This window comes from Macaca thibetana, chromosome 5, assembly GCF_024542745.1.
Source record: "Macaca thibetana thibetana isolate TM-01 chromosome 5, ASM2454274v1, whole genome shotgun sequence".
NCBI classification, from domain to species: domain Eukaryota; kingdom Metazoa; phylum Chordata; class Mammalia; order Primates; family Cercopithecidae; genus Macaca; species Macaca thibetana.
This window is the reverse complement of record NC_065582.1, coordinates 146241541-146254642: the sequence shown is the minus strand read 5'-3', so window position 1 is coordinate 146254642 and position 13102 is coordinate 146241541. Positions and strand designations below refer to the sequence as shown.

The 13102-nt window shown below is 41.7% G+C and overlaps 1 protein-coding gene and 1 pseudogene across 10 annotated transcripts in view; one reads left to right on the top strand and one right to left on the bottom strand.

Moving 5' to 3' along the window:
• Positions 1 to 13102, bottom strand: part of RBM47 (RNA binding motif protein 47) — a 209581-nt gene that overhangs the window by 64822 nt on the left and 131657 nt on the right. The window lies entirely within an intron of this gene.
• On the top strand, positions 3808 to 4101 carry LOC126954665 (60S ribosomal protein L37-like; annotated as a pseudogene).

The window sequence follows — 13102 nt, the reverse complement described above, 5'->3', positions numbered from 1 at the left end:
CTGATGAAAGGGATTAATAAGAGTTAGGGGTGAGGGAAAGAAAGAAAGAGAGAGAGAGAGAGAGAGAGAGAGAGAGAGAGGCTGGGCGTGGTGGCTCACACCTGTAAATCCCAGCACTCGGGAGGCCAAGGCACGTGGATCACCTGAGATCAGGAGTTCAAGACCAGCCCGGCCAACATGGTGAAACCCGGTATCTACTACAAAATTAGCTGGTGTGGTAGCATGCACCTATAATCCCCACTATTCAGGAGGCTGAGATACGAGAATCACTTGAATCCAGGAGGCAGAGGCTGCAGTGAGCAGAGGCTGCAGTGAGCTGAGATTGTACAACTGCACTCCACCCTAGGTGACAAAGCGAGACTGTCTCAAAAGAAAAAAAAAAAGCAGGGGGAAAAAAAAGGAGGTGGAGGGAGAACTTGAGATGCTATGAAATGAAAATTAGAACTTTTCAGTGAGTACCATTTTCATAATTTATGGTACTTCCACCCCGAGCATGTCTCAAATTTGTTTAGGAAAATATTTTATTCTCATACCATCATTTGTTCTCATATCATCATTATAATATGGGTGGATGATCAAATAAGCAAGGCCTGCAAATGGTCTGAGAAAAGAGCTCATTTGGAAATAACATCCTGGGCTTTGCAACCACAGTGAGAAGTGTATCTCAGCACCTGGTAGCAAATGCAGGTGAGGTCCACCCTGGTAGTAGATACAAGTGAGTTCATAGATGGTTGGCAAAGAGGTACAAACTAATGGAAACACAACAACAAGCTCTGTAGCTACTTTACATGGAGTTGACTAAGCAAAGGCCCATCTGACCTAACAACAAGATGAGAATATTTACTCTTTATTCAACAGTTGTTACCACCAGTTCTGGGTGTTTCACATATGCTATTTCATTTAATCCTCACAACAACCCTATGAGGTACTAATTATCTTTCTATTTTGTAGATGTGGAAACTGAGGCTTACAAAGATTAAATAAGTGTTCAAAGTCTCACAACTATTAGGTGGCAGATGCAGAATTCACATCCAGGTTCCCAAACCCCAGAGCCCAAGTTTTTGCCCCAGAATCACAATGCTATCTGGACTGCACCATAATGAAAGAGCTGTGTGTCAGTTTTACTCTGTATACCCCCGACATGTATTCAGTTGCCCTGTTAACTCTGTCCTCAAAGCAGAAAATTTGCATGCCCTGACTGTTTCAGCATCGGTCATTCATACTCACAAACTGTCCTGTAAAATGGAGCTTGGGAGAAAGGAGGTAACAGTTAAAATACAGTAAACAATCTAAGCTTTCAGTTTAAGAAACCAGAAAAAAGAAGAGCAAAATAAATCTGAAACAGATTAAGGAAGGAAATAATAACGATTTAGATGGGAATAAAGCAAATACAGACTATAAAAACAAAATAAAAGTTAATAAAACCAAAAGTTGGTTCTTTGAAAAGAGCAACAACATTGACAAACCACTAGTTAGAATGACAAAGCAATGAAAAGGCTCAACTTACTAAACTCAGGGATAAGCGAAGTGACATCACTACTGATCTTCTAGAAATAAAAAGGATAGCAAAGAAATACTATGAACAATTACATGCCAGCAAATTAGAACACCTACATGTAGAGGAGAAATTCCTAGAAAGATGCAAAGGGCCAAAATAGACTCAAGAAGAAATAGAATACCTGAATAGACGTATAAGTAAATACACTGAATTTGTATCACAAACATTTTCCACAAAGAAAAGCCCAAGAACAGATGGCTTCTCTGGAGGATTCTATCAAATGTTTTAAAGTCTAATTACCACCAATCCTTCACAAATTCTTCCAAAAAATAGAAGGGACTAGAACACTTCCCAATGAGGCCAGTATTATAGGCACACAAAATACAGACAAAGATATAAGAAAACGACAAATCAACACATCTTATGCATTTGGACTTTTTAATAATACACAACTAAATACTAACAAACTGAATTCAGCAACATGACCAAGTCTGATTTATCCCAGAAATGCAAGATAGCTTGACAGATGAAAATCAATCAATGCAATACACCATATCAACAAAAGACAAAAACTATACACAATAATCTGAATAGATCCCAGAAAAGCATTTGATACAACGCACCAACCTTTCATAACTAAAACACTCAACATATTAAAGCAGAAGGGAACTTCTTCAATCTGATAAATAACATCTACAAAAAACCCATGACTAATACACTTAATGTGGAAAAGACTGAATGATCTTCCCATAGGAACAGCAATGAGGATGTGAACTCTCATAACTTCTATATGCAACGCTGTACTTGTTTCCAGCCAGGATAATTAGGAGAAAAAAAAGAAAAAAAAAAAAAAAAAAAAAAAAAAAAAAAAAAAAGAAAGGGGATCCATATGGGAAAGGGAGAAATAAAACTATATTCATAGATGACATAGTCAATTATATGCAAAAACCTAAGGAATCCATTAAAAAATTATTAGAACGAATAATCAAGTTCAACGAGGTTGCGGGACATAAAAGCAATATAGAAAAATCAATGATAAATTTCTATCCACGAGCAATGAACAAACTAAAATATAAAATTAACAAAGCAATTTCATCTACAATAGCATAAAAAAAAATACAAGTGTTAAAACTACAAAACATTATTCAAAGAAATCAAAGATCTAGGCCATCTATTAAAAATACAAAAATTAGCTGGGCATGGTGGCACCTGGCCAAGACACAAGAATCACTTAAATCCGGGAGGCGGAAGTTGCAGTGAGGCAAGATCGCGCCACTGCACTCCAGCCTGACAAGTGAGACTCTGTCTCACAAAAAAAAAGAAAAGAAAAGAAAAAAAATCTACATAAATGGAAAGATACTGCTTGTTCATGAATAGAAGACTTAACACTGCTAAAACGACAATACTCTTCCATCTGATCTACAGAGTCAACACAATATTCCTATCAAAATTTCAGCTAGTTTTTTGGAAAAAAATGGACAAATGGATCCTAAAATTCATATAGAAAGTCAAGGGGCCCAGAATAGCCAAAACAAACTTGAAAAAGAAGAACAAAGCTCAAGGATTCACCCTTCCAGGTTTCAAAATTTACTACAAAGCTACAGTAAACAAGACAGTGTATATAGGATGTGGAAATCTTAGGGGAAAACCATAAGGTGCGGGGAGGGTTGGCAGCATGGTACTGGCATAAGGATGACCATAAGACAATGGATTCAAAATGAGAGTTCAGGGGAGAAAACCCAAAACATACACGTGTGGTCAATCGATTCTGGACAAGGGTGCCAAGACTATTTGATGGGAATAGTCTTTTGAAGAAATTATGCTTTAATAACTGGATATCCACAATGCAAAAGAATAAAGTTGGACCTCTCATTCATATCATATACAAAAATTAAATCATTATAGATCAACCACCTAATAAGAGCTAAAATGGTAAAACTCTTGGAAGAAAACATGGGTATAAATCTTCATGACCTTAGTTCAGGTAGGCAGCAGCCTTTTAGATATGACACATTTCAAATATGATAAACACAAGCAGTAAAAGAAAAAATAATGAAATTGGCCTTTGTCAAAATGGAAAGCTTTGTTTCTCAAACAACACAATTAAGAAAGGAAAGACAACTTACAAAATGAGAGAAAATAATTGCAGATTGTATATTTGATGATAGCCTTGTATCTAGAATGTATAAAGAACTCCTACAACTCAATAATGAGGAAGACAAATAACCCAACTTAAAGATAAGTAAAGAGTCTGAACAGACATTTCTCTAAAACTACACACACTCTTTGGTCTCAGCTGCAGAAGCCAAATGACGAAGGGAACATCATCGTCTGGAAAGCATCGCAATAAGATGCACACGATGTGCCACCGCTGTGGCTCTAAAGCCTACCACCTTCAGAAGTCAACCTGTGGCAAATGTGGCTACATTGCCAAGTGCAAGAGAAAGTATAACTGAAGTATCAAGGCTAAAAGTTGGAACACCACCAGGACTGGTCATATAGGACACCTAAAAATTGCATACTGCAGATTCAGGCATGGATTCTGTAAAAGGACAACACATAAACCCAAGAAGGCAGCTATTGCAACATCCAGCTTATCTTAAGAATTTCAGTGATTAGTCAGGCAATAAAGGTTCTGATTTAAAACCTGAACCTTGGCCGGGCGCGGTGGCTCACGCCTGTAATCCCAGCACTTTGGGAGGCCGAGGCGGGCGGATCACAAGGTCAGGAGATCGAGACCACGGTGAAACCCCGTCTCTACTAAAAATACAAAAAATTAGCCGGGCGCGGTGGCGGGCGCCTGTAGTCCCAGCTACTCAGGAGGCTGAGGCAGGAGAATGGCGTAAACCCAGGAGGCGGAGCTTGCAGTGAGCCGAGATCGCGCCACTGCACTCCAGCCTGGGCGACAGAGCGAGACTCCGTCTCAAAAAACAAAAACAAAAACAAAACAAACAAACAAAAAAAACCTGAACCTTAAAAAAAGGCTAGGCATGGTGGCTCACACCTGTAATCCCAGCACTTTGGGAGGCAGAGATGGGCAGATCACTTGAGCTCAGGAGTTCGAGACCAGCCTGGGCAACATGGCGAAACCTCATCTCTATGAAAAATACAAAAACATAGCCAGGTCTGGGGGTATGCGCCTGCAGTCCCAGCTACTTCGGAGGCTGAGGTGGGAGAATCACTTCAGCCCTGGAGGATGAGGCTGCAGTGAGCCATGACTGTGCCACTGCACTCCAGCCTGGGTGACAGAGCGAGACCCTGCGTCCCCAAAAAAAAAGGAAGGAAAAGAAAAAAAAAAATGAAGTCACACTTTGTGAGCGTGGGATAAGTATGGCAGACACTGCCACTTATTATCCTCCACTTCAGAAGGGCACATTTCAAAGGCTCCCGTGACACCTCTCCTGTTCCGATCATTGTTTCCAAGGAATAAAGCTCAGGCATGCAGCTGTGGATGCCAGGATGTCCATGTTCCATGTTCTCCCCTAATTTCACTTCAGACTAGAACCTAATCACTAAAAACCTCACCATGCAGAATTATCTTACAGAGAAGTTTCCTTACGACACAATTTTTATGTCCCAGTGGCTGCCTGGCTTTGTGTTCCAGCTCTTTGTTCCCACAGTGAATAGCTTTCCAAGAAAATGTTTTCCTGGTCCCTGTTCACTCAGCACTCCCTCCGTGACCTGTCCCTGATGGGGTGTGTGTGTGTGTGTGTATGTGTGTGTGCACATGAGTGTGCAGTGTGATGAGGATGGGAATCAGGGGGCTGGAGCACTGCTTAACTGAGCAATGCATAATTAGTCTCCCTTCCCAGCCTCAGCAGGCAGCAACTCCCCTGCATCTTCTCCCCTTCCGCTTCCCCTCCTCCATCACCCTCATTATCTCAATGATGCTTTCCAATATTCCCAAGCGACCAAGCTAAACAAAGCAAACATTAGGCAAAGGAGACAGAAAGAAAACAGGCTTTGGAATGTGGCACAGAGAAGCTCAAAAACCAGCCCTGTCACTTTCCACTTAGGAACTCCAGGCAAGCCTACGATGTCAAATTTGTCAAACGAAGATCACACAATACCCAGTTTTAAGAAATATTTATAGGGTTCTCTCTATGAGCTGGATGCTGAGGTTACAACCTGAATGACATATAGACTGTCACTGAAAAACTCATAGTGTAGTAGAAGATATAGAAATGCAAACAAATTCCAATGCAGTGTGATAAAGGCCATGACAGGTGGTATTAAGGAGGTGGGAGGGATTCTCTTCATGGTTGAGAAGGAGGAAGAAGGCATTCTGGGGTGGATGTAAGACTTCAGTAAGACAATGTATCCACAGAACACTTGGCATATGGTAAGTGTTCAAAGAATGTGAAGTTCTTTCTTCACAAAGAGCCCTAGGAACGCAGAAAATAAAATTTGTACGTTTTGGCCTGGCACGGGGGCTCACACCTATAATCCCAGCACTTTGGGAGGCTGAGACGGGCAGATCACCTGAGGTCAGGATTTTGAGACCAGCCTGGTCAACATGGTGAAACCCTGTCTCTACTAAAAATACAAAAATTAGCCAGGCATGGTGGTGGGCACATGTAATCCCAGCTACTTGGGAGGCTGAGGCAGAAGAATTCCTTGAACCTGGGAGGCGGAGGTTGCAGTGGCTAGGATCACGCCATTGCACTCCAGTCTGGGTGACAGAGTGAGGCTCTGTCTGGAAAAAAAAAAAAAAAAAAAATTAGCCAGGCATGGTGGTGCACGCCTGTCATCCCAGCTACTCCGGAGGTTGAGGTACGAGAGTTGCTTGAACCCAGGAGGCAGAGATTGCAGTGAGCCATGATTGCACCACTGCACTCCAGCCTGGGCAACAGAGTGAGACTCTGTCTCAAAAAGAAAGGATATTAATTATAATAAATTTATTATATAACAAACTAATGTTGATGTCTTAGGGTTAATATTGTGTATTTTAACCGATAATTCTAAATTTGCCAAAGAACAATGGTCAGAAATTCTTGATTCTTCCTTCAATAGACACATATTTATTGACCCCCTTCTATGTGATACCAGGTAACAGAGACACAAAATTGAACTTACAACAAGTTTACAGATGACTCGGAAAGACAAAACAAGTTCTCAATAATACACGGCAGAACGGCATGCTGCATTTATCCACCCTCCCCACTCCACCCAGTCATTGCTTCAGAAGTTTTCTTGTTCTTGAAATAAAGCAGTGAGATAATGTTAACATGAGTCCCTTCTGATCAGACCTTTCCTGTACTTCTATGCTAATTTCTAGAACTAGATATTTAGAAATGACTTCCCCTTGGTGAAAACAAGAAATGATAAAGTTTTTCTGTAGAGACAAGTCAAATACTTAGTGTCCTCAGCGCAATATCTTGCTAAAGCTACCATTTACCAAGTGGCTTAGCTGTACAGAGATAATCCAGAGAGTCAGTAATCTGTGGGAGGGCAAGGAACAAGGTGTCATTCAGCTTTGGGGGCAACTGAGTCTGTGGGGTAGGATGTGGAGATTCCGAAACCAGAGATCAATAAAAGCACCACATTGAGGAGAGGGCTCTCAGGTGTAGCTCGTATCTGCTTTCTCCTGCGTACTCACCTTCCCAAGTCTCCCAATAACAGACCCCTCCAAGCCCCAGAAGCTAGGGACAGGTCCAGGTGTGATACCATGAGGGTGAATCAGAGTCCTTTGGGGGAATTTCTCATCCTGCAGATGGGACTGCTATAGGTTTTCCTTAGGAATAGTAGAAAATAAAACCAACACAGAGAACACATAGAGAAAAACAGTCCTGATGACCAAAGCATGTCATGCTGCGTGCTTTGGAATTTCCAGTTAGGTAAATATATATGTATAAACATAAACTGATGCATTCATTTGTCGATTGATTCCTTAAGCTACTTTCAAAATTTTCTTTATTTTTAGAGATAGGAGTCTCACTATGTTGCCTAGGCTAGTCTCGAATTCTCCAGCTCAAGCGAACCTCCTGCCTCAGTCTCCTGAGTAGCTGGGACTACAGGCATGCCCCACCATGCCCAGCCCTTAAACTAGTTTGGGTTAGGTTTCTATTACTTGCAGCCAAAAGGTCTGAATTAACAAAGGGCCTCACTCTGGCTCTTCCTTGGTATATATTACTATGGGGATGGGATGACCAAGGTCCCACAGAAATCTCATCTGATCCACTCTTCCTATCTATTTTTCCAGGTCTCACGAAAAATTGTCATTTTCCCTCCTCAATTTGTTCCCTAAAACTTTACTCAGCCAGACAGGGTGGCTCACGTCTGTAATCCCCTTGGGAGCCTGAGGCAGGTGGATCATTTGAGGCCAGGAGTTGGAGAACAGCCTAGCCAACATGGTGAAACCCCGTCTCTATTAAAAATACAAAAATTAGCCAGGTGTGGTGGCAGGTGCCTGTGTGTAGGAAAAGGCAGATGAAGAGTATAGAGGCACCATTGGCGTGGAGGTAGCGAGTAATCCAGCCGTAGTTTACGTCTCGGGTAATAAGTGCAATTGAGGAGAAGGCAGAGGAGGTGTCTGGTGAGTAGTGTATTGCTAAGAATAGGCCTGTGATGATTTGTAAAATTAGGCAGGCTGTGAGAAGTGAGCCGAAGTTTCATCATATGGAAAGGTTGGGTGGGGTGGGTAAATCAATGAGGGAGCGATTAATTATTTTTATGATTGGGTTGGATTTGCGTATTGGAATTATTGGTGCTTTTATAGTTGAAGTACAACGATGGTTTTTCATACCATTAGTTATGGTTGGAGTCCATATGGAAGCAATGGCATATATTTTGCTTACATTGAGTGTATTATTAGTTATGGGGTTTGTGGGGTTTTCTTCTAAGCCTTCTCCTATTTATGGGGGCTTAGCGTTAATTGTTAGTGGTGTGGTTGGTTGTGTGATCGTTTTAAATTGTGGGGGGGCTTATATGGGTTTAATGATGTTTTTGGTTTATCTGGGGGGTATGATGGTTGTTTTTGGTTATACTACAGCAATGGCTATTGAAGAGTATCCTGAGACATGAGGTTCGGGATTTGAGGTTTTAGGGGGTCTTTTAGTAGGGTTGATAATGGAGATGATATTAGTTTTATGGGTTTTAAGTTTGGATGAGGCGGTAGTAGTGGGACAATATCAGCTACTTGGGAGGCTGAGGCAGGAGAATCGCTTGAACCCAGAAGGCAGAGGTTGCAGCGAGCCAAGATCACAACACTGCACTCCAGCCTGGGTGACAAGAGTGAAATTCCATCTCAAAAAAGAGATGACTCAAAGAACTTTATGACTCGTTCCCTGTACTGAAAAGGACATTTAATAATTTCTACAGAGTTTTTGGGATAACAGAAGAGTGGTGCTAATCTAACATTTCTTTGAAGAGACGTGCTAGCATTCAGACTAAAAATTGACAAAGCACATTGCAATCAAAGAGGGCTCCTGGAGGTTCCTTATTTATAACTTCTGAAAAGTGGTCACATTGCGCGCGCTCTCTCTCTCTCTCTCTCCCTTTCCTCTGTAGTAAAAGCGAACAGAAAATCCTCAAATTCATGGAGAGAACCTTTTTCACTGATTATAGCTGATTGCCGCTTACGTGCTGCCCTGAAAAGCCCTCTTGCCTGTCGATCCCTTGTCTGTGCCTAATGTGCGGACAGTGTTAATTGAGATGGCTCAAAGGACTAAGAAACAATTGATCATCCCCATCTTTCTATTCCCTTTTATTTCATCTGCCTTCTCCTGCTTCCCTCCGAGAAAAAAGACAGAGAGAGCGGACAAGAGTAAAGAACAAAACCCACAAGGAGGCAACTTTTACAGGAAAGTGTGGAAAATTCGTAAAGACTTTTTGACTAGGGTTAAACCAGATCAGCACCTGTGTTGTGTGGGTTACGCAGCGGCTCACTCACAAATCAAGGCAAGGCTACCAGCAGGAGTGATGGCTTCCAAACTGTCACTTGGTCTAAACTATTCTGTAGCTTGGCTAGAGAACTTAAACACACACACACACAGACACACACACACACACAAACCTAGAATCTTTATAGGGTCCTGGGCTGCAAGAGTTTTTAAAAGCACCCTCTAACACTGCCCCAGCCAGGTGAGTCTAATGTGTAGCCAAGGCTGAAAAAAAAAAAAAAAAAAAAACAAAAAAAAAAACCACACTTGTCTATGCAGACATTCATATAAACGCTTTATCCAACCATTGCAATTGTTCAGCCAATTTTGGCTATAACCAAAATGGCTACCAACCAAAATGGCTACCTAGGCTACTCTGTTTCCTCTCTACCAGCAGATAACTACAGCGATCACTGTTCAAAGTTTACTGTGTGTCAAGCTGTACGAAGCACGTTACATACATAATCTCTAATCTTTACAGCCACCCTGGACTGGCAAGTAGTACCATTCCTGCTTTTAGCACAAGAAACAGAAAAATGTCCAGGCACAGTGGCTCACGTCTGTAATCCCAGCACTTTGGGAGGCCAAGGTGGGCAGATCACCTGAGGTCAGGAGTTCGAGACCAGCCTGACCAACACGGTGAAACCCCATCTCTACTAAAAATACAAAAATTAGCCAGGCGTGGTGGCACATGCCCTATAATCCCAGCTACTCAGGAGGCTGAGGCAGGAGAATCACTTGAACCTAGGAGGCGGAGGTTGCAGTGAGCCAAGATCACGCCACTGCACGCCAGCCTGGGCAATAAGAGCAAAACTCATCTCGAAAGAAAGAAAGAAAGAAAAGAAAACAAAAGAAAAGAAAAGAAAAAAGAAAAAGAAAGAAAGAAAGAAGGAAAGAAAGAAAGAAAGAAAGAAAGAAAGAAAGAAAGAAAGAAAGAAAGAAAGAAAGAAAGAAAGAAAGAAAGATAGATAGATAGATAGATAGATAGATAGATAGATAGATAGATAGATAGATGGAGCTGTTAAAGATTTTGTCCAAGACAAGGTACAGCAATTAAATGACACGGCAAGATCTGAATCCCAGCTGGCCTGAACTCCCAAGTTGGACCCCTCTCCACTATAAAGATGGTCCCTCACTTCGGTGTGTCTTTACTTCTGGCTTTACTTTTTTCCTGCTTTTGACAAAATCCAAAGTACTTTCAGTTCATATCCTTCCAATATCCTGCCATGTGTACAAATACATGACTATTTAAATTAACTAGCAAAGGGTCGGTCATGGTGGCTCACATCTGTAATCCCAGCACTTTGAGAGGACAAGGTGGAGGATCACTTGAGCCCAGAAGTTCGAGACCAGCCTGGCCAACACAGTGCAACCCCCTTCTCTACAAAAAATTTAAAATTAGTTGGGTGTGGTAGTGTGTGGTCTGTAGTCCCAGCTGTTCATGAGGCTGAGGCTGGAGGACGGCTTGAGCCCAGGAAGTCAAGGCTGCACTGCAGCCTGGGCAACAAGATGAGACCCTGTCTCTAACAAATACATTTTTTAAAAATTTTAAATAAATAAATAAAAATAAAAACTAGCAAAAACCAGAAAAATACTTATGAATTCAAAGTAAGCCTCTCTGGCCAGGCACAGGGGCTCTTGACGGTAGTCCCAGTACTTTAGGAGGCTGAGGCAGGAGGATAGCTTGAGCCCAGGAGTTCAAGACCAGCCTGGGCAACATAGGGAGACCCTGTCTCTACAGAATATTGAAAAAAAAAAAAAAAAATTAGTCAGGTGTGGTGGCACATGACTACAGTTCCAGCTACTTGGAAGGCTGAGGCAGGAGGATCACTTGAGCCTGGGAGCCTGGCAGGTCAAGGTTTCATTGGGCCATGATCACATCACTGTCCTCCAGCCTGGAAGACAGAGCAAGACTCTGTCTCAAAAACAAAACCAAAACCAAAGTAAGCCTCCTTTATTTTGCAAATAAAATGTAAGTGCTTGTTTAAAAGCAGAGACAAATGTTGAAAGCTGTTAGCAGACCAACTTCAAAATTCTAACATCCATATGTAAAATGATCATACTTCACCGAACAAGCGGGTTCTCCTTAGTTGGATGAATATACAATTGGTTTGGGCCATATAACCAGAGGTGAGTCTTCCAGTAATGCATACCCCAGAATACCGGTTACATAATATTGATGCTTCCTTAAATTCCCTTTCCTGAAGATAATTATATTACTGGTAAATTTACGAATTCCTCTTAGGAATTCTTGGAAAGCAAATTATAGTATAGCATTCTATTAAAAATTGCTAAGTATTGGCCAGGCACGGTGGCTGATGCCTGTAATCCCTGCACTTTGGGAGGCTGAGGCAGAGGGATCACCTGAGGTCAGGAGGTTGAGACCAGCCTGGCCAACATGGGGAAACCTGTCTCTACTAATAATACAAAAATTAGCCTGGCATTGTGGTGCTTGCCTGTAGTCCCAGCTACTCAGGAGGCTAAGGCATGAGAATCGCTTGAAACCAGAAGGCAGAGGTTGCAGTGAGCCAATATTGTGCCATTGCACTCCAGCCTGGGCAACAGAGAGAGACTCCATCTCAAATTAAAAAAAAAAAAAAAATTGTTGAGTATGACAATTGATGTCCTAGCTTTTGACTGCAAGAAGGTATAAGGCATTTATACATAGTACCTAAAAATACAAGTTTTCACTTCTAACACAATGTATATATGTGACTGTGATTTGGTGCCTTTACAAACTGGAGGTGTTACAGCCTGACCAACATGGAGAAACCCCGTCTCTACTAAACATTAGCCGGGCATGGTGGCACATGCCTGTAATTCCAGCTACTCGGGAGGCTGAAGCAGGAGAATGGCTTGAACCTGGGAGGCAGAGGTTGCGGTGAGCCAAGATTGCACCACTGCACTCCAGCCTGGGCAACAAGAGCGAAACTCCATCTCAAAAATAAATAAATAGGCCGGGCGTGGTGGCTCAAGCCTGTAATCCCAGCACTTTGGGAGGCCGAGACGGGTGGATCACGAGGTCAAGAGATTGAGACCATCCTGGCTAACACGGTGAAACCCCGTCTCTACTAAAAAATAAAAAAAACTAGCCAGGCAAGGTGGCAGGCGCCTGTAGTCCCAGCTACTTGGGAGGCTGAGGCAGGAGAATGGCGTGAACCCAGGAGACGGAGCTTGCAGTGAGCTGAGATCTGGCCACTGCACTCCAGCCTGGGCAACAGAGCGAGACTCCGTCTCAAAAAATAAATAAAAATAAATAAATAAATAAATAAATAAATAAATAAATAAAAGAAGACTTAGCTGAATGGAAAGAGGAGTGATAGATGGCACAGTGTAGCAAAACCTTAATAGCTAAGAAATCTGTGTGATGGGTATATTGGAATTTGTATTTTATTCCCTCTAAAATTCAATATGTTTGCAATTTTTAAAAAACAAAACCAGTTAGTACATACTTACATGAAGACTGCAAAACACAGAGGGCTAGTCAAAGTTCTCTTAAGGTTTTGAAATAACATTCTGTGATTGATGTAATAGCACCCCTATTTCATTAAAAGTAGGTTAGGATATAGATTTTCTTTTGTAAAATTAAGGTAAATCTAATTTCAATTATTAGAATTTTGTTTTATTTTATTTATTTATTTATTTATTTTGAGATGGAGCCTCAGTCTGTCGCCCAGGCTGGAGTGCAATGGCACGATCTTGGCTTTATTTATTTATTTATTTA